Consider the following 26172-nt stretch of genomic DNA (forward strand, 5'->3'; position numbering starts at 1 on the left):
TGCCTCTCTCCCTCTCCCCCACCTTTTTCCCCCTTCTTCTCCCCCATGGTCCTCCGTTAAGTTCCTCCTAGTCCTCCTATACGTGCAAACATATGTAGCTGTCCTTCTCTGTCGGACTTATTTCGCTCAGCATAACACTTCGAGTTCCATCCATGTTGCTACACATGGCCAGATTTCATTCTTTCTCATTGCCATGTAATATTCCGTCGTATAGATAAACCACATCTTCTTGATCCATTCATCTGTTGATGGACACTTAGGCTCTTTCCATGTTTTGGCTATTGTTGAGAGTGCTGCTATGAACATTGGGGTCCATGTGCCCCTATGCATCAGCACTCCTGTATCCCTTGGGGAAATTTCTAGCAGTGCTACTGCTGGGTCATAGGGGAGTTCTATTGTTAATTTTTTGAGGAACCTCACACTGTTTTCCAGAGGGGCTGCACCAGTTTACATTCCCAGTGCATGGGTATCTTGTAGTCAGATGTCCTGAGTGGGCAGGTGTTCCTGACTTTTGGTCACCCCTGCATCCCACCACTGCCTTGGTCTAAGGCTCTCCCCAGGCCTGGCCAGGGAGGGGTTGGGGGACAGGTGGCTGTGGAGGCTGCCCTTCCCAGGTTCTGACCAAAGAGAAAGATTTGTGCTTTTCTCGCTGGTGGAAAGTGTTCTCCCATCGTTCTCTCAGGCCAGCACAGCCTTTCCTGTGTTGACCTGTGTAAAAGGAAACTTCAAGATGGAGCAGGCAAGCCTAGATTAGTGGATTACCCAAGCCTGGCAAAATGGAACTAGAGGCCATGAGCAGATTCATCTGCCCTGGAACCGACTGTCTTCCCCATCAGCCCCTGGTGCTGTTGGCCAGTGCATATTCTTCACTGCCTGGTTTTTCATTTGTGAGGTTACCTCCACCATGTGCTCCCAGGGTGTCTATGAAGAACTTCTCATCTGCCTGGTGGCCTCACTCTTCATGGGCTTTGGGGTCCTCTTTCTGCTCTTCTGAGTGGGCATCTACATAAGAGCTTCCAAGAATTCCAACCTGGTGGCTTCACTGAATCCCTGCTTTTATAAACTAATTTTGTTTTTGTTACTATTGCTGGAAGTGTCCTACCTGCTGCTCACAATAAGACATATGTGTGAACATCATAAAAAAGAAAAGTGGGTTAAGGGTCTCTCATCCACAGCTTCCTTTCCTCGCACAGTAACATCATCTAAACCCCCCCACCTCTATGCCCTAATTCTGGGGATTCTTTCCTTTTCAACTGGGTCTCCCCAGAGTTAAGCCCAGGTCTCTCACCAGCAGCTGAACATTTGTCTTGTGGTTCTGGAGAGTCAGAAGCACAGAAATCTCCCAAGAGAATAGGAAGAGCAGGCTACATAGGCTCACGGAGTCATGCTGCAGAATCTGGATCCAGTTCTCCCAGGTCATTCTAGGTTGATATTTGACATCAAACTTGTCCAAAGGAAATTCCAAGAAGATCATTGGCCTAGGTTATTTCTACATGTAGTAAATTATGCTATGAAATCACAAACCAGGTGATCAGGGGCACCTGGCTGGTTCAGTTGGTAAAGAATGGGACTCTTGATCTTGGGGTGTTTACACTGGTCATAGAGCTTACCTTAAAAACAAATAAAGTCACAGATCAGCCCTCACACGAGGAAACTAGGTTATGAGTGCCAGTTCCAGGGTATGAACAAAACTGAGTCCGACTCTGGAAATGCCCAGGTAAGATAAGCTGCCTAGGCCAATGGCTAGATAACCTTTGTGTTAGTCAGTTTGGGCTGCCATAACAGAATATCACATACTGGGTGGCTTCAACAGACGTCTATTTTCTCACATTTCTGGAGGCTGGAAATCTAAGATCAATATCACAAGTTCTCACCAATTCAGTTTTTAGTGAGAGCTCTATTCCTGGCTCACAGGTAGCCTCTTATCCCTATGTCCTCACATGGCCTTTTCTGGGTGTTTGGGCTGGGAAAGAGGGGCCAAGAGGGAGGGGAACTCAAGTCACTGCTATCTCTTTTTATAAGGACTTCAAAGCTATTGGATCAAGGGTCCCATGCCTATGACTTCATTTAACCTCAATATCTTCCGTAAAGACCCTTTTCTCCAAATACAGTCATACTGGGAATTAGAGTTCAACATATGAATTGGGGGGGGGGTACATATTCAGTCCATACACACTCCTCTAGTCCAGTTCCCCATAAAACTGCATGTAGCTCCCAGCTTTTATTCCTAGGAACTTCCCAGGGACTGGATCCTCATATTCCTCTCCACACAGATTTTCTCCTTCTCTCTCTTCAATTCCAATGCCTCAACACTTGCATGGTCTTCTTTTATATTTTCTCTTTCATTCTGTTCTTTTTTGGTAACTGTATACATGTGATATTGAAACATTTTGAAAAATGACAAGACTCCTCATAATTTCTGCAATAACAAGCACAGAGTTAATTTGTTGCTTACTTAAGTAAGGAAATCCCTGTCAATCATGCACAATCTCTCTGAGCGGGAGAGACTGCTGATCTTATGTAGAATTTTTGGGAAATCAGGGAATACTGAATGTTAGGGACATAAATTAGTTGGTGTCAGTTGCTGAAAGGTTGGCACTCCAGAAACAGAGAACTGAGTTGCTTTCAACTTGCTGACTTTAAGGAGTGAGGGGTGTGTATTGACTGACATGCTTGTAGAAATGTGTTCACTGAGGGGAGTAGCTGTGGTAGGATAATTCTTCCTACAGATGTCCACTTCCTCAGCCCACGAATTTGTGAATATGCTACATTATATGGCTAAAGAGTCTTTGTAGATGTGATTAAATGAAGAATCTTGAGCTGGGAAAATTATCTTAGAGGGTCCAATGTAACCAGAAAGGTCTATGTGGTGCGAAAGTAACTGATCAGCCATAGCTAGCTTTGGGGATGGAAGGGGCTGTGAGCCAAAAATATGGGCATCTCTAGAAACTGGAAGAGGCAAATAAACATTCTACCTGGAGCCTCCAGAAAGCACCTTAACCTTGCTGCCATATTGATTTAGTGCAGTGAGACTCATTTTGGACTTCTGATCTCCAGAACCATAAGTATAGCATTGTGTTGTTTAAGCCACTAAGTTTGTGGTAATCGTTTCAAGAATAGCAATAGGAAACTTCTACAGGGGTCATTGATGGATACATATGACTTAAAACATGCTCTAGCAACTATTTGTAGCCATGGCTTTAGAACAATGCTCTATTCCCAGAAATGGGAACTTTAAAAACTTTTAAGTATCATTGTAAATAATTTAAATAATAATGAATGTTGAATCAACCATCCCCATATATGGATTCCAAGCTCTCACCTTCTGCTCAGGGTATTATTATATTATTATCAGTGTCTGAAGTTGGGTTGTGCAAGCAGGTGTATTTGGGAGAGGATCAGGGGGTGATATTGGCACTGGATTTATATGTTCTCCACAAGACTAACTGCAGGGTATTGGGCATATGAAGATCTTTTGTTACATATAGGACATCTATATCTGAATCCACTTTCCACATGAGAAATTTCTCACTTTCTGAAACTTGAAGGACCACATACATGCTTTTACAGTTTCTCTAAAGGCTAAGAAATGGGTATATTACTCTGTCCTAGACAATCCCAATCAGAAATGACTATTCCAGCTTTTAACATGAGTTGAGAGACTCAAGGAGCATGCACTGTGGATAATCCTTCTGGCCCTTTCAACATAATAATATCCCCAAGTCCAGGGTAACACCATCCAGGGGCAGCAAAAGTCACGGAGCCATTGGTGGTGTTTGGAATCCAGGGTATAGGTCACCTGTGCAAAGCCACAGGGTTTATCACTCAGTAGGGGGAACGAATACCCTTCTCAGATGATGCTGAGTGTGGTTTTGTGTGTAGCTCTATTTGGTTGACTTTCCTATTCTTCCTTCTCTGCGTACCCTGATTCTCTAGTTTCCTGGAGATCCTCTGAACTACAAATATTCCTGAAATTAAGTATATTTTAGATCAAATTGGCCAGAGTCTATTTCTAACAGTGCTGGGGAGGGAAGGGAAAGATGCAGGACTATGGGGGAGGGAGATGTAGGGAGAGACAGAGTGACAGAGAGATATGGGGGAAGGGAGGAAGAAAGGAAGGGTTCCTTGGAAATCAGCTTGGTGTTGAGTTCACTTCAGCCACATTCATGATTCTCCTGAAGCATCATCTTACTCCCTGAGCCCAGAGGCACCCTTATGGATCACGTAATTCCACTCCTTGCTCTCTGTTTTTAAGACACAAGTAGGTCACCTGTTCCAGCTTCTCCTGCTCCCCAGTCAGCCGGCAAGAAAGGCAAGCAAGCAGACAAACAAACCAAACCTTCCTTTTCAAGCCAACACCTTTCTATCCCTCATTTTAGCCAGCTGCATCTTACCATGAATCCTTATTTGTATTCTCGATAGTGTGGGGGGAAGGGAAAAAATGGTCCCTGGGATATTATGAAAGCAAAGTAGTAAATATCTGTTCAGAAAACACACCAAGTAGTACTTTGAGATAGAATCCAGCTGTTTACATACATCACACATAGCCTTTTTCCCCCCCATATTAATGGCATAATTCCTATAGATTGTTTTATAACTCTTTCTTTACTTAAAAACGTTTGGGATAGGCAAAAGATAGGATTCCAGAATTCCTTTCCCGCAAAAGGAACCCAGAGCAGAGGGCAGAAACCCACTGTAAGCTGCTTCCTAGCAGTGCCCGGATCCGCAGATGCCAAAAATGGGAGGGATCCTGAAGTCACTTGCACCGCAGCAGCTGAGGCGCCCATTGGTCGGATGAGCAATGTGGGAGGGAAGATGAGGACAGGGGGTGGGATGTGGGTTGTAGGAAAAGGGTAGCCCTAGGTGTGCTGAATGGGGACATAGCTTTTATAAATCAGGCAGCATAGGGGTCTAGTTTCCCACCATAGAACTTCCCAGCCTGTGGAAGTATTCCAGAGATGTCACTTGAATTTTCCTAGATTTATTTGTTCTTTACCATACGATTTTTGCTCACTTTCAATTTTGAAAGATACTTGGGCCTGCTGTAGGAGCCTACACTTGCCACAGGGGAAATAGATTCTACTTACATAAATGGATTAGAAAAAAGTTTAGGGCAGAAAGCCGCCACCATGGGGAAAGAGCACCCTGGGTTAGCCAGTGAGATATTATAATGGGATCGCAAGTAACTCCTTATATCACCTGCAGGAAATTGCTTTCCTATTTGACGCCAATGTACCTTGATCACAAACACCACTTGCCCACCAGATCCTTTGCTTCTTAATCACACAAGTTAATGATTACTCTCTGATTGTTTGCTTCACGTTCACCACAGGTGTAAGATCTTGAGAGCCCAATAAGTACAGAGATGAGACCCCTGTTCAGGGCTCTTGTCTCCTCCCGGACATTAGCCTCTCTTGTATTCATTCAATTCTACATCTGCTCTCTTGCTGGATAAGAGAGAACTCCAGACTCATAGTCTGTGACACCCTGGATTTTTGGTCAGAGATGAGCAATGACAGACAGGAAATTGCCTATTTTGGTCACCTCAGCACAGGGGTCTTGGATGAGTACACACAGCTTATGACAGGGAAATAGAGACCAGCAGGAGTCCTTGTTTTTTCAAGCCCAGGGGTCCCTAGAGGCCCATGCAGGTAGGACTCCTGACCCCAGGAGCCCCCAAGTGAGAGATCAGAAGAGGGCAGGGGGCAGGAAGGACTGCCGACTCCAGGCATTGAGGGCCCCTGACCGCGAGTCCTCCAGGGTTCTGTCCCTGGGCCATCTTGCCCTCCTGCTCCATGGACAGAAAGGGGAAGCCACCAAGTTCAAAATGTAGAATCGCTTGCTGTCGCACAGGGAGTCCTTTCTCTGTTAGGATTCAAATTCAAACCTAAGCTGCTACAGTTACAAGAGTTGCACCGTGACCAGACCATTGTGCGCCCTCACAACCTAGTGTTGTGCTGGAATCTCAGAATTTGAGGTTGTAGCAGCTAGAGTTGAACCAATGTCTCCCTCCCTCCTTTCCTTTTCCCTCTTTCTTCCCTCCTTCCCTCCCTCCTTCTCTCTGCCCTGTCTCACTCCCTTTCACTCATTCCCTCTCTCTCCCTCTCCCTCATTCCAGGTTGTCTACCCTCACCTTCTCTCCAGTTTTCTCATTTGCCCCCTCCCCACCACCAGCACTCTCAACTGAGGTGGCCATACTGCCCCCTGGGTGGGGTGGGGAACTCTGTGTCTTTCCAGACGAGGCCCTCTAGACTTTGAAAAGACTTTAAAACGTTTTAAAAGATTTTGTTTTTATGTAATGTATACACCCAACGTGGAGCTTGAACTTACAACCCCAAGATCAAGAGTTGCATGCTCCACTGGTGCAACTTTTGCCTGGTTCTAAACAGAAGCTAGAATAAGTATTCTTAAGGACAGCAGATTTGAAGAACTTCTCACGCTGCCCCCATTCTGGGGTTCCTCTAGGACTGAAAACATAAGAATCCACAGTCGAGCTCCTGATCCTCCCCTCCCCAGACCCCTGGGGAACATACATCCTTCACAGAGCATTTATGGGTGCCTGTTTGGAAACAGGCCCTCCTCTGACTGCATGGTAAACAAACTCCAGGTCCTTGCCCCATGGAGCCTCCACTGGAGGTCCTAGGGCAGTGTAGTGGGGGCATAACCAATTAGTTCCTTCCCATGACAGGGCCACGCACCCCAACTTGGAGGCACTTGGTTGGATGAAGCCAACCAAGAATGGGAAATGGGTGACTTCACTCTGAGAAGCTGTCAGCTTCTCCTGGGGCTCATAGACTTGCAAGGTAGCACAAACAGGTGTGAAGGCCCTTGGGCCCAGAATTTCGGTATATAGTCCCCGGCTCACTCTCCCCAAAATCCCCCTGAGGCAGTGGCTGCAAATTGGTGAGAGTCAGTTCTTCTTTGAACTTGCTGCCTGATCAGGTCAAGGACTCTTCTGAACCAAGGACCCTGGAGCTCTCTTATTGGAAGAATAACTCACTGTTCATCCAACTTTCACCACCCTGGAAATATAGTCCAGTATCTTCCAGCTGTGTCTTCAGGAAAAATATGCTCACTTATGCAGGTTATGTCTTGCGATTAGACATACTCCTTATAGCCCTAGAGACTAATCCTATGACCCAGCCTCTCCAGACCCTCACTGTTTTCCGGTTCCCTGGCAACCTTGAACTTCACAGCCCTGCATGCACAGTACATGCACAGTATATTTGGACCTATTCCCTGATTGGGTACCAGGTGTCTCCCTTGCCAGACAGCTGGATTGTGTCTTATTGGAGTAATTGCCAGTCAGTTGCCCTTCCCTGCCGTGGCTAGTCCAGTATCCTCCAGCTGTGCCTAAGGTGGGCACTGCTCGTTTGTGCATATAAGGCATGTGACTATATAAACCCCTTAGACCCTGAGAGCCTCACCTCTTGTAACCCACATCTGCAAACTCTTGCCCTGTTCTAGATCCCTGGCAGCCCTGCATTAGCAGTGCACTCTCCTTTAGTAGGTCTTGGGCACTTGGGTCCAGAGCAACTACATAGTATTCATGGTGAAGGGAGCCCACCTCCAGAATCTTTTTGAGGTAGCAGTTTTATTTTTCAAATTTAATTAAAAATTTTATTGAATTAAAATTGACATACAATATCTTATTAGTTTGAAGTGTACATCATAGTGATTCAGTATTTTTATATATTACGAAATCATCATTGGGATAAGTCAAGTTAACATTCTGTCACCATACAAAGTTATTCTAATTACATAGACTGTATTCCCCAAGTGTATACTATATCCCCATGGCCTATTTATTATATAATGAAAGTTTATACTTAATCCCCTTCACCTGTTTCATCCACCCATGACTCCCTCCTCCTCTGATAGCCAACAGCTTCTTCCCTGTATCTATGAATCTGTTTCTGTTTTGTTTTGTTTGTTTGTTTTGATTTTAAATTCCACATATAAGTGAAATCATACTCTACTTGTCTTTGTCTGACTTATTTCACTTAGCATAATACACTTAGGGCCATCCATGCTCTTGCAAATGTTAAAGATTTCATTCATTTTCATAGCCGAATAGTATTATATTATGTATATATACCACATCTTCTTAATTCATTTATTGATGGACAAAGGGTTGCATCTATCTTGGCAATTGTAAATAATGCTGCAATAAACACAAGGATGCATATATCTCTTTGGATTTTGTTCCAGTGATGGAACTACTGGATCATATGGTATTTCTATTTTTAGTTTTGTGAGGGACCTCCATAATATTTTCCACAGTGGCTGCATCTACTAACATTCCCACTAACAGTGTATGAGGGTTCCATTGTCTCCACATCCCTCCCAACACTTGTTATTTTTTGTCTTTTTGATAATAGCAAATCTGACAAGTAGGGAGTGATATGTCATTGTGGTTTCGGTTTACATTTCCCTGATGATCAGTGGTGTTGAACATCTTTTCATGAGCCTGTTGGGTACCTGTGTTTTCTTTGGAAAAAATTTTATTCAAGTCTTCTGCTCGGTTTTTAATTGGGTTATTTGTAGTTTTGACATTAAGTTGTACAAGTTCTTTATATATTCTGGACATTACCCCTGTACTGGATGTACAACTGGCAAATGTCTTCTCCCATTCACTGAGTTGCCTTTTTCATTTTGTTGATGGTTTCCTTTGTTGTGCGAAAGCTTTTCAGATTGATGTTAGCCCGTTTGTTTTATTTTAGCTTCTGTTGCCATTGCCTGAGGTGACTGGTCCAGAAAAATATTGCTAGGACCAATGTCAAAGAGCTTCCTGCCTATATTTTCTCTTAGGATTTTTATGGTTTTGGATCCTACAGTTAAATCTGTAATTCATTTTGAGTGTATTTTTGGGTACAGTGTAACATAGTGGTCCAATTTCACTCTTTTGCATGTAACTGTCCAGTGTTTCCAACACCCTTTACTGAAGACAGCATCTTTTCCCAATTGTATATTCTTGCTTCCCTTGTCAAAATTTATTGACCATTGTATGCATGGATTTTTCCTGGGCTCTATTCATTCTATTAATGCATGTGTCTGTGTGCCACACTGTTTTGATTACTGTAGCTTTGTAGTATAGTTTGGTATCAGGGAATGTGATGCTCCAATGAGGCTGCAGTTTTAAACTTACAATAGTCTATTTGTACTAACTCTGAATGGGGTCCCAGGCTTGTCCAGCTGTCAAGGCTTCCAATTCTGTCTTACTGGAAGACACTCTGGCCAGCCTGTCTGGCTCTGCCCCTGGCAAGATAGTTTTCTCCATCTTCAGGGGCAATCTGATTTATGTAAGTAGGGCTTGGAATTAGGTAGATGGCCTTGTAGCCCAAAAAGCCTGCTCCGGTGACCAGCCTCTCCCATTTCCTGTCCTGTTTCTGCACAGCATGTGCATGCTTAGTAAACCCCTGGTCAGCCTGCCTTGGGCAGGCCTACATTGCTCAGGCTGGTTCCCAAGCACCTGCGTAGCCTCCAGGGTGGAGGGAGTCAACACCCTCAGGTTTTTCTGAGGCAGCTTTTAAAGGGTGAGAGTCCCTTTTGGACTGGTTGCTTGATGGAGTCCAAGGCTTCTCCAGCACTCAGTACTCCCAGGTATCGCATATTGGGGTGGGGCTACTTTAGTCAGTTGCCTGGCCCTTCCTGGCCCTTGCGTCTTTTGTGAAAAATATGAGAATTTGTGGAGGTTAGTGCTTAGAAGTTGGCATATATCTAGTACCCCCTAAAGCTCAGGATGCTTGCAGGTGTGTGGGCCCCACCACAGTGGGGACTTGCACGTGGTCCCACCACATTGGAGACCATACAGCCCCAGCTGCACAGACCTACGGTGCCCCTAGTGCCTCAAGTCAGCTGAAAGGAGAGTGCTGGGCATGCCCAAGCTGAGTAATGCAGAGTAGCCAGGGATCTTGACAGGGCAAGTGTTGGGATAGGCTGGATCCTAAGAGAGAGTTCTTGAGAGACAAGGTTTCTGCTAATCCCATGCCCTGACCTAGATAAGAGGCAGTGGTTCCCCTGAATGTGGGCCTTGAGGTTCCTTGACTCTCTTGCCTCTGCGGTCCTGAAGGCTGGTAGGGTACCATGTAATAAGAGACACCTGGGAACTCTTTGTTATGGAGAAGCATGGGACCCTTCAGGCAGCAGATCCCAGTGAGGACTGACTGTCATTAGTTTGTTGCTGCTGCCTCAGGGTGACTCTAGGTGCATGAGTGCCCTCCACGCTGGAGACTATGTAGGTAATTGGAGCTGGACTTTCATCTCTTTTGGCCTGCAGTGGGCAGCAGCTACCCAAGCTGCAGCCTGGTGATGGGGTGTGAGCTGCATGTACTGGGGCCATGAAGGTTATGGTAGTCAGGGACCTGGAGCAGAATAGAGACCAGGAGACACTAGGACACACAATCAGGATCTTGGGAGAACCAGGCATCTGTATAACCCCCGAACCTGTCCTACACAAATGAGCATATAACTCCGGAAGGCAGAGAGGGAGAACACTGGGCACCTTGCTTGTGTGGGGCCACTGGGTTGGCTGCTGTAACTTCCAGGGAGAGACACGCAGTGTCCTGGTTGCCGGAGAGGCCTGGGACTCCATCAGGCAGCAAGTCCAAACAGGGATTAACTGTTGCCAATTTACATCTACCACTTCAGGGTTAATGTGCAAGTGGTTGGGTCCAGGCTCCAGCTACACAGGTGTGCAGGGCCCTGTACACCTCTGGTCAAACAAATGGGTGCATACTGTACACACGCAGGCCAGGAAGTGCGGTGTAGCCAGGGACCTGGACACAGGCCAAGAGTCCCAGAACTGGTCTCTTGAGGGACAAGACATCTGCCTATTTGCAAGTGTTAACTTACCCAATAGGCAGAAGTCCTCCCAAAGGCAAGTTTCAAGTTCCCTCAACTGCCCTGCCTGCCCTTCCAGGGAGGGTTCTGAGGGCTTGTCAAGGGGTCATCTAATAAAAGCCACCTGGGAGCCCTGGTTGCTGGAGCAGGGACTCTCCCTGCATGGTGGAGAAGCAAGTGTTGGGGTGCTTAGAAGAAAATGGCACCTCCTATTGGCTGCTCTCTGAAATGAAGGGAGATACCCAGAATAAAAAGAAAGCATAGGCTACAACTGAATTGGAAGCAGATACCATCCCACACATGAGACAATTGCTTTTTTAAATATCTGGAGAATGCCAGAAAACAGAGCAGTTGAAGGCAGAAGGCTGTAGCAAAACATGACCTAAGAAAATGTGAAGGAAGTTTTAATGTGGGTGGGTCAATCAAAGAGACCTTCCAGAATAAAGGTTTAAAGAGTTTTGGTTGGGGGTGGGGTCATGGAGAAAAGAAAGAACTGGCATGCTGGCTCCTGCCTAAGGAAGTTGGCACCTCACTTCCCCAGGCTGAGAAGCCACACTGAGAGCTCTGACAATGTGGTGGACCCAGCATTTATAGGAAGTCCCTGGCCTAGACACTCAGCTCTTGTGAGAAAACTGACCGCTGAGCCAGCAGTGAGCTAACCCTGAGCCGAGCTGTACTGCCAGGAGGGGGCTGGAGTGGGGCAGGAAATGTTCACAGAGCTTCTTGTGTCCTTTTGTGAAATGCCCCGCCCTGGGCCTGGAGCTGGTTTGGGAAGAAAGTGGTTGGTAAGCTCACTTCTCCTCCACTCCAGCCCCACGCCCTCCCTGAGCAAGTCAGCGATCTGCCTGTCCTCTGGCACCCTTCATTTTCCCCTGCCCCCTTCAGGTTGAACGTTCCCCCCTGGATCAACCAGTGATGGGTGGGGGCTTAGGACCTCTAGGCATGCCTGGCCCACTCTGCCTCCCCCATGTGACAGCCCAGGAAGGAAGGCTGAGCTTTCCAGTGTCTGCCTGGCTCTGTGCTGTGTTCTTAGGAGGACAAGGGGCTGATATGAGGATCTTAGCTTAATATGGGGAGAGTTGAGGTGAAAAGGGCCCTTGGAGGTGGTCAGCCCGCTTGTATTGTAGATGAAGGAACTGACCCATAGAGGCACCTGAGCAAAGCTACACAGCGAATTAGGGATATAGCAGGAATTGGGCTCAGACATCCTGGTTCCTGGTTAAGGGCAATTCCCATTACACCTCCCAGGTCTGAGGAGAAATCCTCAGGGTGAATGGGTTTCTACAGGTCATCAGCATTACTCTTCCTAACCCTGCTCCCAATGCGGGAGACGTGTCCACATTGGAACAATAACCTAGACGAAAAATATTTTTATGTAGCCTCTTGGTAGGCAACACCTGTCCCCTGCCACCACAAAGCTCCCCTGGTTCCCCATCATGCAGGGGAAAGCTGAGCTGCTTAGCACAGCACACACAGTCCTCCGGGAGTGGGCCCACCCTGCTCTGTCAGTCTCCTCCGGTCCCTCACCTGCAGGCACATGGGGCCTGCCTACCACATGTACCTCCAGGCCTTTGTCTTTCGTGGTCTTATCTCAGAGTACCCTTCCCCACTACAGGGTGCGGTCCTACCCGCCCCTCATGGCTCAGATCAAATGTCACCTCATCCAGGAGCCTGCTCTGTTTCTCTCAGTTGGAAATAATCTCTTCCTCCCAGAAAATTGCTCCCACACCGCTCTGGCTCTCAGCACTTCTTTTCCTGGAGCACAGTTGTTTACACATTTTGTGTTTGTCTGACAGTTGCCTGTACATCCTCACGTGGAGTTCTTATTTGTGTTCCTGTCCTCCCAAGCACACAGCCCTGCGCTGGGCATCTGGGAGACCTCCCATTTGCTGATGGATATGTCCTTACTAGCACCAGACCCCTTGACTCAGGAAGCATGTATGGAGCGCCCACTATGGGCTCCTCCCTTTTCCCCCTTGCTTCCTCCAACCTCTCCCCTTCCATCAGGGAAGATAGTCTCCTCTTCCACTGCTATCAGCCCTTATGTTCAGTCTTCATGAAGCCTCCCCTCCCTGCCCCTGGTTCTCTTGACCACTCTGCCCTCTGAAAGCCCAAGGCAGCCCCTGTGTGTGCAACACCTTGGCCCTGAGCATGTCTTGTCTTGCACTGCTGGGATGGCATGTGGAATAGTGATTAAGTGTTCAGACTGGTGTGTGACCTTTGGGAATTTCCATAACCTCTCTGTGCCTTACTTTATCAGTAAAGTATGATAATAATGGGACCTACCTTGAGAATAACCTATCTTTGGGAGGTCCAGCAAATATGAATTCCTATATGTGAAAAGCCTTCCATATAAAATGTGTCAACTAATTTTGAATAATATTAAAAACATTAACAGCGAAGCCTGGTGTGTGCTGAGCAAAGAGTGGCTGCAGGCAGATAGTGTGTGACCTCTGCTCGACCTTGTAGCTCTTTTTTTTTTTTTTAATTTTTTAAATGTCTTTATTTCTGAGAGAGAGGGAGAGGCAGCATGAGCAGGGGAGGGTCAGAGAGAGAGGGAGACACAGAATCTGAAACAGGCTCCAGGCTCTGACCTGGCTGTCAGCACAGAGGCCATGTGGGGCTGGAACCCACAAACCGTGAGATCATGACCTGAGCCGAAGTTGGACGCTTAACCGACTGAGCCACCCAGGTGCCCCTCAACCTTGTAGTTCCTGACCTTCAGGTCTGTGTCCACTACTCTGCTGTGGCTCCTCCAGGCAGGAGTGCTGCTTGGCTGCCTGGTTCATGTCTGCAGTCTTAGGTTGGAGTAAGGGAATAGCTTGGTACGCGTTGCATGAAATGAGTCTTTGTTGAATGAATAAATGTGGGAGTGCGTGAATAAATGAAGAAATGAGTGGGTGTGAAATGACCACTAGTCTGTTACCCTGTGAGTTTCCTACCAACGCATTGACTATGACCCCGAAGCATCCATTCAGGATGAAAGAGAAATGGTGGGCGAGGAGAATAAGATCAGCAGTTGGTGGCAGTGAGTGACTGGACAGGCTGCGAAACAGATGGGAGTCCACATTGGGGGCCCCATGTTGCTAGTGGGACCCCTCAGGTCAGAAGGCCAAAGTGGGTCCCATGATCTCAGGCTCACCCAGACTTGGGGGAAGGCAGGGCTGTGTGGTTGAGGTCCTGACCCAGGCAGCCTTTTCTGGGTTCTCTAGTTGGGACTCCAACCCTACACAACCCCCTCAGTGCCCCCAAGCCAGAGGTCTGGATACAGATAGTGGGAAGTGAGATCTTTGGGAGATTCAGAGCCTCCCACTAGGGCATGATGAAGGGAAGGGAAAGTTCTCTATCTACCAGCTCTCACTATGCCAAAATGGCATATTTGGGGGCAGCCTATTCTTGTCCTCTACTATGATCAGGGGCAGGTTTTTTTGGCTCTGGAGGTTGCCATTGGGAGAAAAGCATGTGGTTTCCTTATCCATTAAAACAAATGAGCAAGTAAGTGAGCAGAGACTCCTCTGGCTTTAGTCCTGTCTTTGTAGTCTTTACCCCACACCCCAGACCAAACCTGGGGCTATTTCTGCCCATCTGTTTAGCTGTCCTGATGTTGGCCCCACGGAGGTTTGCCCCTTCTAAGTTGTTGATGTTATTGGGGGAGACATGAAACCAGGCACAGAATAGGACCTCCCCAGGCCCTGCTTTCATTTGCTTGTGGAATCCTGGGTGATAGCTCATGGCAGATGGGGAGCCAAGAGCTGGGTTCCATTCTTAGCTCTGCCAGACTTGTTGGGTGGGCTTTGGAAATCATTCATTCCCATGTCTGGGACTCCATTTTCTCATCCACTAAGTAAGGAGGCTAGATCAGATGGCCTTTAGTCATTTCTAGTGCTGACTCCAGGCTTGGCTGGAATCAGGGGTGGGGAGGTGGGGGAGGGCAGTTCTCCACTAACACCACATGCCTGAGGGCTCCAGGACCCTGTCTCATCCCTCCCCTGCTTCACCTGTGGCTCTCCCAGAAAAGGAAGTCAGGCTCCCTCTCCCCACAGAGCAGATGGCCCCTTCCTGGCCATACAACCACTTGTTGTTCCTTCATATCCCTCTTCATCCTCAATCCCCTCCTTCCCTTCCTCTCAGCTCAGGACTCCCAGATGCTCTGATTTTCTGTGGAAATTTCTGGATCTGGGCTCCTGACCACAGGCCTCCTGACACCCTTGTCCCTCCTCCACTGCTCATTCTGTGTCTATGGTACATTAGGATGGCCATGGGTAAAGTCAAACCAGCGTCCTGCACCTTTGGGCTAGTGTGCAGTAAGCTTGACTACCGCCTAGCTTGCCCTTGGTCTTCACTGACCCAGGTCCTGAGTTCTCTGAGATGGCCTGCTCCCTGCAGACTGGCCCCTGCCCCCATGTCCATAGTGAGGCCACTCCCGTACATAGGCTCATTAGATCTCCACCTGCAGCACTACCAAGTCAAACATTCTCCTGCCCTCCTTCCACCTGACTTCTGAGAAAAATCCCATGTTCCCTTTCCTGTTTCTTGGCTTCTGTTTTTCCAATCCCTCCTTTCCTATCTCTCGCAGAACCTGATGTTTGTCCTTATGTCCCTATGGTTCCAGATCCTTCTAGAAATTCCTGGCACGTATCTCAGTATCTCCCTGTTGGCTTTCCTCTACCTATCAGGAATCTCTTTGAAGTATTCAGTACTTTATAGAAAATTAACATCACCATTTTGTGCTCTAATTGCTGGCTTTTAGGTCTGGCTTCATCACTAGATTTCTAATTCTTTGAGAGTGAGGATTCTCCTGTGTACTCAGCCCTGGGTGATAAACTTTTCGTATGAGACATCTGATAAACATTTGCAGAGCAATATGTGTCTGGCTTGGTTTTGGTGGAACTCATGTTTAGAGGTTTACTCTCTGTCATTAAGAGATTGTGCAGCTGCAGGAGAGTGCAGAGAAGGAAAGGAAGTGGGAGATGGGGTGGACAGGGATGTGGGAAGACCCCTGTGGGTGATTACTAGAGAGCATACTGCCCCCTTGTGGCCTATCAGCGGGAGGACAGCCTGTGGCATTCCTTGGATTCCAATTCTCAAACTTCTTGCTCTCAAGATTCTTTTACACTTGAAAAATTATTGAAGATATCAAAGAGCTTTTGTTTATGTGGTTTATGTGTATTAATATTTACAATATTAGAAATTTTAAAGTTTGAGATAGTTATTAATTCACTTAAAGTATTATTAGTAAACATATTTTATATGAACATACTTTTAAAATGAAAAATAGTTATATATATATATAATGTTTATATATTTTTGAAAGACAGAGTATGAGCAGGGGAAGTGTAGAAAGAGAAGGAGACACAGAATCTGAAGCAGCCTCCAGGCTCTGAGCTGTCAGCACAGAGCCTGATGCAGGGCTTGAACCCATGAACCAAGTGATCATGACCTGAGCCGAAGTCGGCCCTTAACCAACTGAGCCACCCAGGTGCCCCGAAAAATACTTATCTTTTTAAAAAGCTTGTGAGAAAAGTAATTTCTTTTTTTGCATTTTTGCACATCTCTTTAATGCGTGACTTAAAAGAGGACCACTGGGATTCTCATATCCACTTCTGCATTCAATGTGTTTTCTATGTTGTTTCGATTAAAGATATGAAGAAAATCCAACCTCACACAGATAAGTATTTGGAAAAGGGAGGAATATATTAATAGTCTTTAAAACTCATTGTGAAGGGGTGCCTGGCTGGCTCAGTTGGTGGAGCATGTGACTCTTGATCTCAAGGTTGTGCATTTGAGCCCTATGTTGAGGGTAGAGATTGCTTAAAAATAAAATCTTTAAGGGGCGCCTGGGTGGCTTAGTCGGTTAAGCATCCGACTTTCGCTTAGGTCATGATCTCGCGGTTCGTGGGTTTGAGCCCCGCGTCGGGCTCTGTGCTGACTGCCAGCTCAGAGCCTGGAGCCTGTTTCAGTCTGTGACTCCCTCTCTCTCTGACCCTCCCCTGCTCACTCTGTCTCTCTGTCTCTCTGTCTCTCCTAGAAATAAATAAAAAAAGAGATATTAAAAAAATAAAATAAAATCTTTAAAACAAACAAATAAAAATAATAAAAATCATTGTAGATATTAATTGTTTACAATTAACTTAATTAATTGTAAACCATATCAATGAATCCTTTGTACTCTGTTACATTAGGATCCAAAGTCTATTTTGAAATTTGACGGGATCTTTTATTCAGGCTTGAATTTATAACTTCATATATTGGTCATTTGAAAAATATTGATTCACTCAATTATTCACTCAATAATTGATTCATTCAATTGAGTTATCTACATCTTCTAAATGCTGATATATTTCAATATTTATTTATTCTCTAATTTTTTTCTTTTCAAATTTTTATTTAAACTCCAGTTACTTGGGGTGCCTGGGTGGCTTAGTTGGTTAAGGGTCCAAGTCTTGATTTTGGCCCAGGTCATGATTTCAGGGTCAGGGATCAAGCCCTGATATCCTGGATTTCCTGTTCCTATACCTTTGTCCTATACTGGGGGCCTTTGCCCTGTTTCTCTAATCTTGGATGCATTCATTCTGTGACTTTCTATTTTTTTATGCCTTGTTAATCCATCGGTGCAAGCTCAGGGAATTCCTAAGCTTATTTTTCATATCTTTGTATCCTCACCAACATCTGTTTTTCCTGTGTTGTTCATTTGAGCCATTCTGATTGGTGTGAGGTAATATCTCTTATAGTTTTGATTTGTATTTCCCTGATAATGAGTGAGACATATTTTAATATTTAATACATACATATAAAAATCACATACATTAATATCAGCACTGATCATAACAGAAAAGTCGGTAAGCATTGGGAGACTATCAAAGTTATGTAGGTGCCAAAGGCAGGCTTCCCCAAAATGGGCTACAGTGGTATGCAGATTATTATTTTTTTAATTTTTTAACGTTTTATTTATTTCTGAGAGAGAGAGACAGTGTGAGCAGGGGAAAGTCAGAGAGAGAGGGAGACACAGAATCCGAGGCAGGCTCCAGGCTCTGAGCTAGCTGTCAGCACAGAGCCCGACACGGGGCTGGAACCCACCAACCGTGAGATCGTGACCTGAGCCGAAGTCGGAAGCTTAACGGACTGAGCCACCCAGGCGCCCCGGTATGCAGATTATTTTGAGTTAAAAGCAAGCAAACCCAGCAGATTCAGGAAAAGCTCTTTGCCTCCCCCTCAACTGCCCAGCTTACACCAGGAAGAGAACTATTAGAAAAGTTTCCCCCTTACTTAGGAAACCTATCTACAGTACAGGGCAACGTTTGTTGTCCAAGCACCTCCTTGCTAAAGGTCTTTCACCCTTTGGTATCCTCAGACCCTTAACCCTCATCTTAGCTCATATAAACATCATGTTGCCTTTCTTTGGAATTTTCATGTCTGTGTGCATTCCCTGTATATATGCCATTAATTTATGTTTTCTCCCATTAATCTGTCTTGTGTCAATTTGATTCTTAGTATTGTTAGAAAGACCTGGAAGGGCAGAGGGAATACTTCTCCCTGACTACATTTTCCTTGATATGATGTAAATAATGCAACAAAGCAGGCTTAACAAATTAATATTCTATGCATGATTACATAGCAAATTTTATTTAAAATAAAACTTGGCATTTTATTTTTTATTTATTTTTTATGGTATCTCAGATCTAATTTCCTTTTTTTTTTTTTTTTTTTACAAATTTTTTANCAGCACTCCTATACCCCTTGGGTGAAACTTGGCATTTTAAAAGCAGCTGCTCATCTACAGAGGATGTGCTGCTTTGAGGGGAGTCAAGGAATATGCCTGAGAAGGATCATTGGGAAGAAGTGACCAGGACTCATTTTTCTCCCTTAAAGTGCATTCTGCATGTCTGAGTTTGACATACAGACCTCATTTCTCCAGGGAGCTGGCAGGGCAAGTGTATGTGGAATCAGCTTTGCAGAACCAATTCCACCAACAGAAGGGCCCCAGAGTCTCAGTTTAGTGATTCAGTTACAGAACACTGAAATTTGAACCTCATTTCCTGTAAGGGCTTCTAATCCAGCTTTACAAGACATAAACACACTGGCTCCGAGCTTTTCCCAGTGTTTGTGCCTACTTTCTACACATTAGAACTCAGAGAAGAGTAGGATTGATTCATTAAATTGTAACTTTCAATGCCAACTTGAAAATTGCTTTGCCTTTGTATTTTTTTTTTAGTTTTAAAATGAGGAGATAGATCAATACTATAGTCCTCTCCAGGAGTTCAATATTTGCAAATGAAAGTAACACATCACATTATCAAAAGAAAGGATAAAAAGAATATAATAATCTCAACAGATGTAGAAAAAGCATTTGCCAAAGAATGACATCCATTCATGATAAAAAATCAAAAAAGTGGGCTTTAGGGGGAACATAGTGCAACATAATAAAGGCCATATATGAAAAACTCAGAGCTACCCTTATACTCAATGGTGAAAGACTGAGAGCTTTTCCTCTAAGATCAAGAACAAAGACAAAAAGTCCACTTTCACCACTTTTATTCGACATAGTACTGCAAGTAATAACCACAGCAATCAGACAACAAAAAGAAATAAAAGGCATCACAATTTGGTAAAAAGAAAGAAGTAAAACTCTCATTATTTCTAGATGTCATAATACTCTACATAGAAAACTCTAAATTTAGACTACATAAAGAAACTGTTAGGACTAATAAATGAATTCAGTAAAGTTACAGGATACAAAATTAATATACAGCAAACAGGTGCATTTTTGTGCAATAATAATGAAGTGGCAGAAGGAGAAATTAAGAAAACAATCCCATTTGCAACTGCACCAAAAAGACTAAAATACTTAGGAATAAACTTAATCAAGGAAGTGAAAGAAATTTAGATTGAAAGCTATAAAATACTGATGAAAGAAATTGAAGATGACACAAACAAATGGAATCCTATTTCATGCTCATGGATTTGAAGAATTAATATTGTTAAAATGTCCATACTACCCAAATCAATCTAGAGACTCAATGCAATTCCTACCAAAAACCAACATAATTTTTCAGAGAACCAAAACAAATAATCCTAAAAGTTGTATGGCACCCCAGGAACACATTATTTTTAAGGCCAGATTCAACTGGTTACAATCAAAAGTGGCCAAATGTGAATTTCTTTTAAAACAGTATAATGAGGTGCACCTGTGTTGCTCAGTTGGTTAAGCCCACCACTTTGGCTCAGGTCATGATCTCAAGGATTTGTGAGTTTAAGCCCTGCATCCGGCTCTTTGCTGTCAGTGCAGTCTGCTTCAGATCCTCTGTCCTCCTCTATTATGCCCCTCCCCCACGGGTACTCTCTTTCTCTCTCAAAAATAAATAAACATTTAAAAAATAAATAAATAAAAATAAAACAGTATAAAGACATCCAGGTTTTAAAAAGAGGTTTGTGCAAATTTGTGCAACTTTAAAATAGGACTTAAAAATACAAAATAAGTTCTCATCTGTGCTCTTTACCTCTATGTTTTTAAGGTGCTAGAACAAATATTCAGATATTTTATTTCCCATTTAAGAAATTTAATAAACATCATTAGTATTTCCTCATCTGATTTAGAATACAAATTTCATCTGGAAAATTCAAAAAGAAAAAAAGGCAAAAAAAAAAAAGGAAAGAAAGAAAGAAACAAAGAAAGAAAGAAACAAAGAAAGAAAAAAGGGGCATCTCGGTGGCTCAGCTGGTTAAGTATCCTACTTTGGTTCAGGTCAAGATCTTGTGGTTTGTGAGTCTGAGCCCTGCTGGGGCTCTCTGCTGTCAGCGTGGAGCCGTTTCTGATCCTCTGTCTCTTCTCTCTCTCTCTCTGCCCCTCGTTTACTTGTGCTCTCTCTCTCCCTCAAAAGTAAACATTTTTTAAAAGGAAGGAAAGAAAAGAAAAAGTAAAATAAAAAAGACTGTATGAAAAGATATATGGACTTGACATGTATTTATTAAAGAAAAATCCCAGGGCTTATCTCCAAAGCCGGATGGCTATGAATCCATAGTTCAAGTACAATTGCAAACTATTGCAACAACATATTTTTGCCTAAAGAAGAAGAACAGAAAAGAGAAAAAAGTTTCATCTTTTGAATATCTAGATGTGTTAAATATTCCGTCAGAGACATTTATATATCTGTGTAATTGAAATCCTTACAACAGTTTTGTGATGTAGACATTTTCATACTCCCATTTTTAGAGAAATCAACTGAAGTTCAGAGAGACTGAACATGTGCTCAAGAGCACACTATTGGTATGATCTAGAACTTGAATCCCAATCTGATGATCCCAGATCCCAAGTCTTTTCCAAACCATTCCCACTATGTGCTGCTATGGGAGACAGTAGGGCGGCAATGTGCAGTGTGTGAGGCACACTATGGTGGTACTGACAGGATAAACTCCCTCCATGCTCTTATCTTCTGTGCTGTTTTTCAAGGAGCATCTATTTAGTCATAAGCTTCACATTCTCAGGAAACAAGGCAGTTCTTCATTCTTCAAGAACTGTTTTTCCTTAGATGTTAGATGGAATGAGGTCACACATAAGGCTAACACGGTTTGGTCTTTGTTTAATGATGCATTTATCTTAAGGTCAAATGGAATTATTACTAGAACTCTACTGAAATAGAAAAAGCAAATGGAAAGATGACAAAAAGTAGGGTTGAGTCAGACTTCCAAATATATAGATATTGATATAATAGATGTAGATATATCTATATATATAATAGAAATATAGTTTACAGTATTTTTAAAAAATTCATTTTTTTTTTCAGAGAGAGCATGCTTGCAAGTTCATGGGGGGTGGGTAGAGAGAGGGAGAAAGAGAGAATACCAAGTAGGCTTGGCACTGTCAGCACAGAGCCTGATGTGGGGCTGGAACTCACGAACTGTGACATCATGACCTTAGCTGAAATCAAAAGTGGAACGCTTAAGTGACTGAGCCACCCAGGCACCCCGGTAGACTTTCTGAAAATTTATTTGAAGAACAAATTTCAGAGGTTGGCTGAATTGGTAGAGCAAGCAACTCTTGATCTCAGGTGGTGAATTTGAGCCCCATGTTGGGTACAGAGTCTACTTAAGAAACAAAAACAAAACCCCCCACAGACTTCAGTTATGCAAGGCCAAGGAATGAAATCAAGAAAAAGGTTGCCTCTTTGCTATAGAGGGAGAAAAACTACCAACAGTTGACATTAAAAATGCAGAGACTAAATAATTTTACTGTTTCATATATTTTATTTTTATTGAATTCATGTGAAAAAGCCTATCCATTAGCCTACATATACATAAGTATACATCAGTGATTTTCATAAAGTAAACAGATGTAGGTAGCTACTACCCAGATGAAGAAGTAGCACATTTCTAGAACTCCAGAAGTCCTTCTGGTGCCCCTGCCAGGTGCTTCTCCCTTCCCTCAACATTATCTACCCTCACTTCAAACACTATAAGTCAGTTTTGCCTGTTTTGAACTTAATATAAACACAATCATTCACTGTACTTCCTAGTGTATGACTTCTTTTGCTGCACATTATGTTTATGAGATTTCCCCCATATTGCTGCATACAAGCTGTTCGTGTTCATTGCCGAATAGTATCCCACCGAATGAAAAACACAATTCTCTGTTTATAGATTTAGATTGTTCCCAGTTTTCACTACTGTGAATGCTTAAGAATATGCACGTTTATGTACTGATGTTCTGTTTTCCAAATACGTGTTACATATGTATGAAGGAGTAGAGTTGCTGAATAACTGGCTGTACGTTTGCGTAGCTTCAGTATTTATTGCCAGAAGGGTTTCCAAAGTTGCTGCCTCAGTTTATGTTTTCATTAACATTGTGTGAGAGTTCCAGTTGCTCCAAACATTGCTTGAGTTTGGTATTGACAATTTTCTTAATTTTTAGACTTTCTAGAGGATGTGGAGTGGTATCTTATTGCAGTTTCAATTGTATTGCCTTGGTAACAAATGAGGTTGAGAACATTTTCCTATGTTATTGGCAATTTGAATATACTTTTTTGTGGAGTACCTTGTAAATCTTTTGCAACATTTTCCAATATGTTTTCTTTTTCTTACTGATTTGTTGGTCTTTTGTGTGTGTTTTCTGACTCTGAGTCCTCTGTTGGTTGTATTGCAAATTCATATAATTTGCTTTACTTCTTTTTTTAAAAAAAATCACATCACATTGAGACAAAAATATGAATGTTGTTAAAGTCCCCTACTATTATTGTATTATTATCAATGAATTGCTTTAAGCTTGTTATTAATTGACTTATATATTTGGGTATCCACGTTGGGGCATAAATATTTACAATTGTCAGATCTTGTTGAATAGACTTCTTTATTATGACATAGTACTCTTCTTCATCTCTTATTACTGTTTTTGGTTTAAAATCTAGTTTGTCTGATATAAATATGGCTACGCCAGCTTTCTTTTAATATCCATTAGCTTTATAGATGGTTTTCTACTCCCTCAGTTTCAATCTGGAGATTTCTTTGGATCTAAAATAAATCTCTTGTAGGCAGCATATGGATGGGTCTTGTTTTGTTTTGTTTTGTTTTGTTTTTATTCCATCCAATGCCTTATTGTCTTTTGACTGGAGCATGTAGTCCATTTCATTCAGAGTAATTACCAATAGATATGAATTTAGTGTTATTGTATTAACTGTACAGTCACTGTTCCTGTAGATTGCCTCTGTTCCTTTGTAGTTCTTTGTTGCTTTTGGTTTCTCTTTCCTGCTAAAAGAGCCCTTTTCAATAATTCTTGCAGAGGTGTTTTAGTGGTCATGAACTTCTATAGTTTTTGCTTGTATTGGAAGCTCTTTATTCTCCTATTCTGTCTCCTTCTATTCCTTATTTATTCTCCTTCTATTCTGAATGTCACCCATGCTGGATAAGGTATTCTTGGCTGTATATTTTTCACATTTAGCACACTGAATATATCATGCTACTCCCTTCTGGTCTGTCATGTTTCTATGGACAGGTCTGCTGCTAGTTTTATGTGTCTATCTTTACATATGTGTAGTTTAAAGACCTTTTTTAAGAAAATTTTTTAACATTTATTCATTCTTGAGAGTCATAGAGCACAAGAGGGGAGGAGCAGAGAGAGAGAGACACAGAATCTGGAGCAGGCTCCAGGCTCTGAGATTTCAGCACAGAACCTGATGTGGGGCTTGAACTCACTGACTGTGAGATCATGACCTGAGCTGAAGTCAGCCACCTAGGAGCCCTGGTTAAGGACCTTTTGTCCCTAGCCACTTTTGCAATTCTCTCTTTATCTTTGCATTTTGCAAGTTTCACTATGGTATGTCTTGGTGTCGACTTGTTTTTTGCTTGTTTGTTTATTTGTTTGAGGGGGATTCTCTGTGTCTCTTGGACTTGAATGCCTATTTCCCTCCCCAGATTAGGGAAGTTTTCAGCTATAATTTGTTTAAATAATCCTTCTGCCTCTTTTTCTCACTCTTCTTCTGGGACTCCTATGATAGAGATATTACTGCACTTTATGGATTTGCTGACTCTCCTAAGTGTATATTCATGATCTAATAGTTTTCTTTCTTTCTTCCTTACAGGCTTCATTATTTTCTAACTTTATCTTCTATATCACCTAATCATTCATCTGCTTCTTCCATCCTCATTGTGGTTATATTCAGTTGGTTTTGCATCTCAGTTACAAGCATTTTTAAAATTTCAGTCTGGCTAGTTTTTAGGCCTTTATTTCTTCAGCAAGGGTTTCTCTGGTGTCTTCTATGCCCTTTTTCAGGTCCAGATAGTATTCTTATGACTGTTGTTCTTGATTCTTGTTCAGGTATATTACTTATATCTGTTTTGAGCAAATCCCTGGCTGTGGTTTCTTCTTGATCTTTCTTTTGGGAAAGAATTCCTCCATCTTTGCATTTTGTCTAGGTTTATATCTTTTGTGTGTTATGAAAAGTTGTTATGTTTCTTGCTCCTGAAAGTAATGCTATATCAAGAAGCGGTCATACACTGTCCAGGGCCTACACTGCAGGAAGTATTTCTGGTGTATGCTGTGTGCACTCTGCTGTTGTAATTTGGTTGCTCTTTCTCCCAGGAAGTTCTCTGCAGAGCTCCTCCTTGCTTGCAGTGGGGAGTGTTTGGACTTTTAAGTAGGTGTGCTTTGATTTGTTTGTTAAAATAAGCCTGATTTAAAAACAAAGGCTGGTCTAAAAAAATAGGAAAGGAAAAGTAACAAGACAAACAAACAAACAGACAAATAATCCCTGAGACTTAAAATTATAGATGAAGTCTTTTTGACTAATTAGGCTTATTTATTTAGTATGTTATGTTCTGATATAAGGTCATCACATAATATTTTAATTATGGAAGTGTTATGTGTCACAGAAATAACTGGGTTTCCTTGTCAATTGCATTATAGTCTTTTATCATTTGTGAAATGTGTTTTATCTTCAAGGAGATTCATAAAAAGCCCTTTTGAAAAGTACAGATATTTGATATCCTTAAGATCAAAACTGAAATGGGTAAGACTTTCTGGAACTAACTAAAAAGCTGCATTCAAACAAAACAAGAGTTAGTAACATGGGACTAAATAAGATAATTATAGTTTTTGTGATTCTTGTTTGAAACATTGATTATACAGATATTGATAAAATATTTTGTTTGAAATATTGATTATACAGATACTGAAACATTGATTATACAGACTCTTGTTTGAAACATTTGATTATACAGTTATTTGATAAAATATTCCTTTGTGAACAAATTGAAGCATTTAACTTTTCTCTCTACTTGAGCCCTCCAGAATTCAGAAATTCTCAGTGAATATTCTTTATTTCATAGCAATGACGGTTATTTGCATTAGTTCAATAAGAATCTAATCTCCTCGTAACAGGACACCATTGGAGCCATTAGTTATTATTTTTATGTTTTTTAAATTTACTTTGAGAGAGAGAGTATGTGAACAGGAGTGGGAGAGAGAGAGAGAGAGAGATTCCTAAGGGAGCTCAAACTTATGAACCATGACATCATGATCTGAGCTGAAATCAAGAGTTGGATGCTCAACCAACTGAGCCACCCAGGCACCCCAACACTGGTTATTTTACCAAAGCTTTCACTGGAATGTCACCTTGAGAGAGACATGTATAAACTTGGATATGACTAGACAGCTTTAAGTAACTAAGCAAGGTGGATTTCATGAGGCCAATTAACCTCCTTGGAAATGTTGGCCTGATATCTTGTTTCCAGAGTTCCCAGCAGCCTTACCAGGTGAATTAAGAATGTCACTTCTTGGCAGGTGAAGGAATTTCAGGATATGTTGGGGATCTCAGTAAGGGGAATTCATCCAAATCTACAAGT

General features: G+C 42.8%; 1 pseudogene; it reads left to right on the forward strand.

The window, feature by feature from the left end:
- The first annotated feature begins 776 nt into the window (after window positions 1-776).
- Window positions 777-10322, forward strand: LOC144228957 (dolichyl-diphosphooligosaccharide--protein glycosyltransferase subunit TMEM258 pseudogene; annotated as a pseudogene).
- The last annotated feature ends 15850 nt before the right edge of the window (window positions 10323-26172 follow it).

The sequence above is a fragment of the Crocuta crocuta genome, unplaced genomic scaffold, assembly GCF_008692635.1.
Source record: "Crocuta crocuta isolate KB4526 unplaced genomic scaffold, BGI_CrCroc_1.0 scaffold762, whole genome shotgun sequence".
Classification (NCBI taxonomy): Eukaryota; Metazoa; Chordata; class Mammalia; order Carnivora; family Hyaenidae; genus Crocuta; species Crocuta crocuta.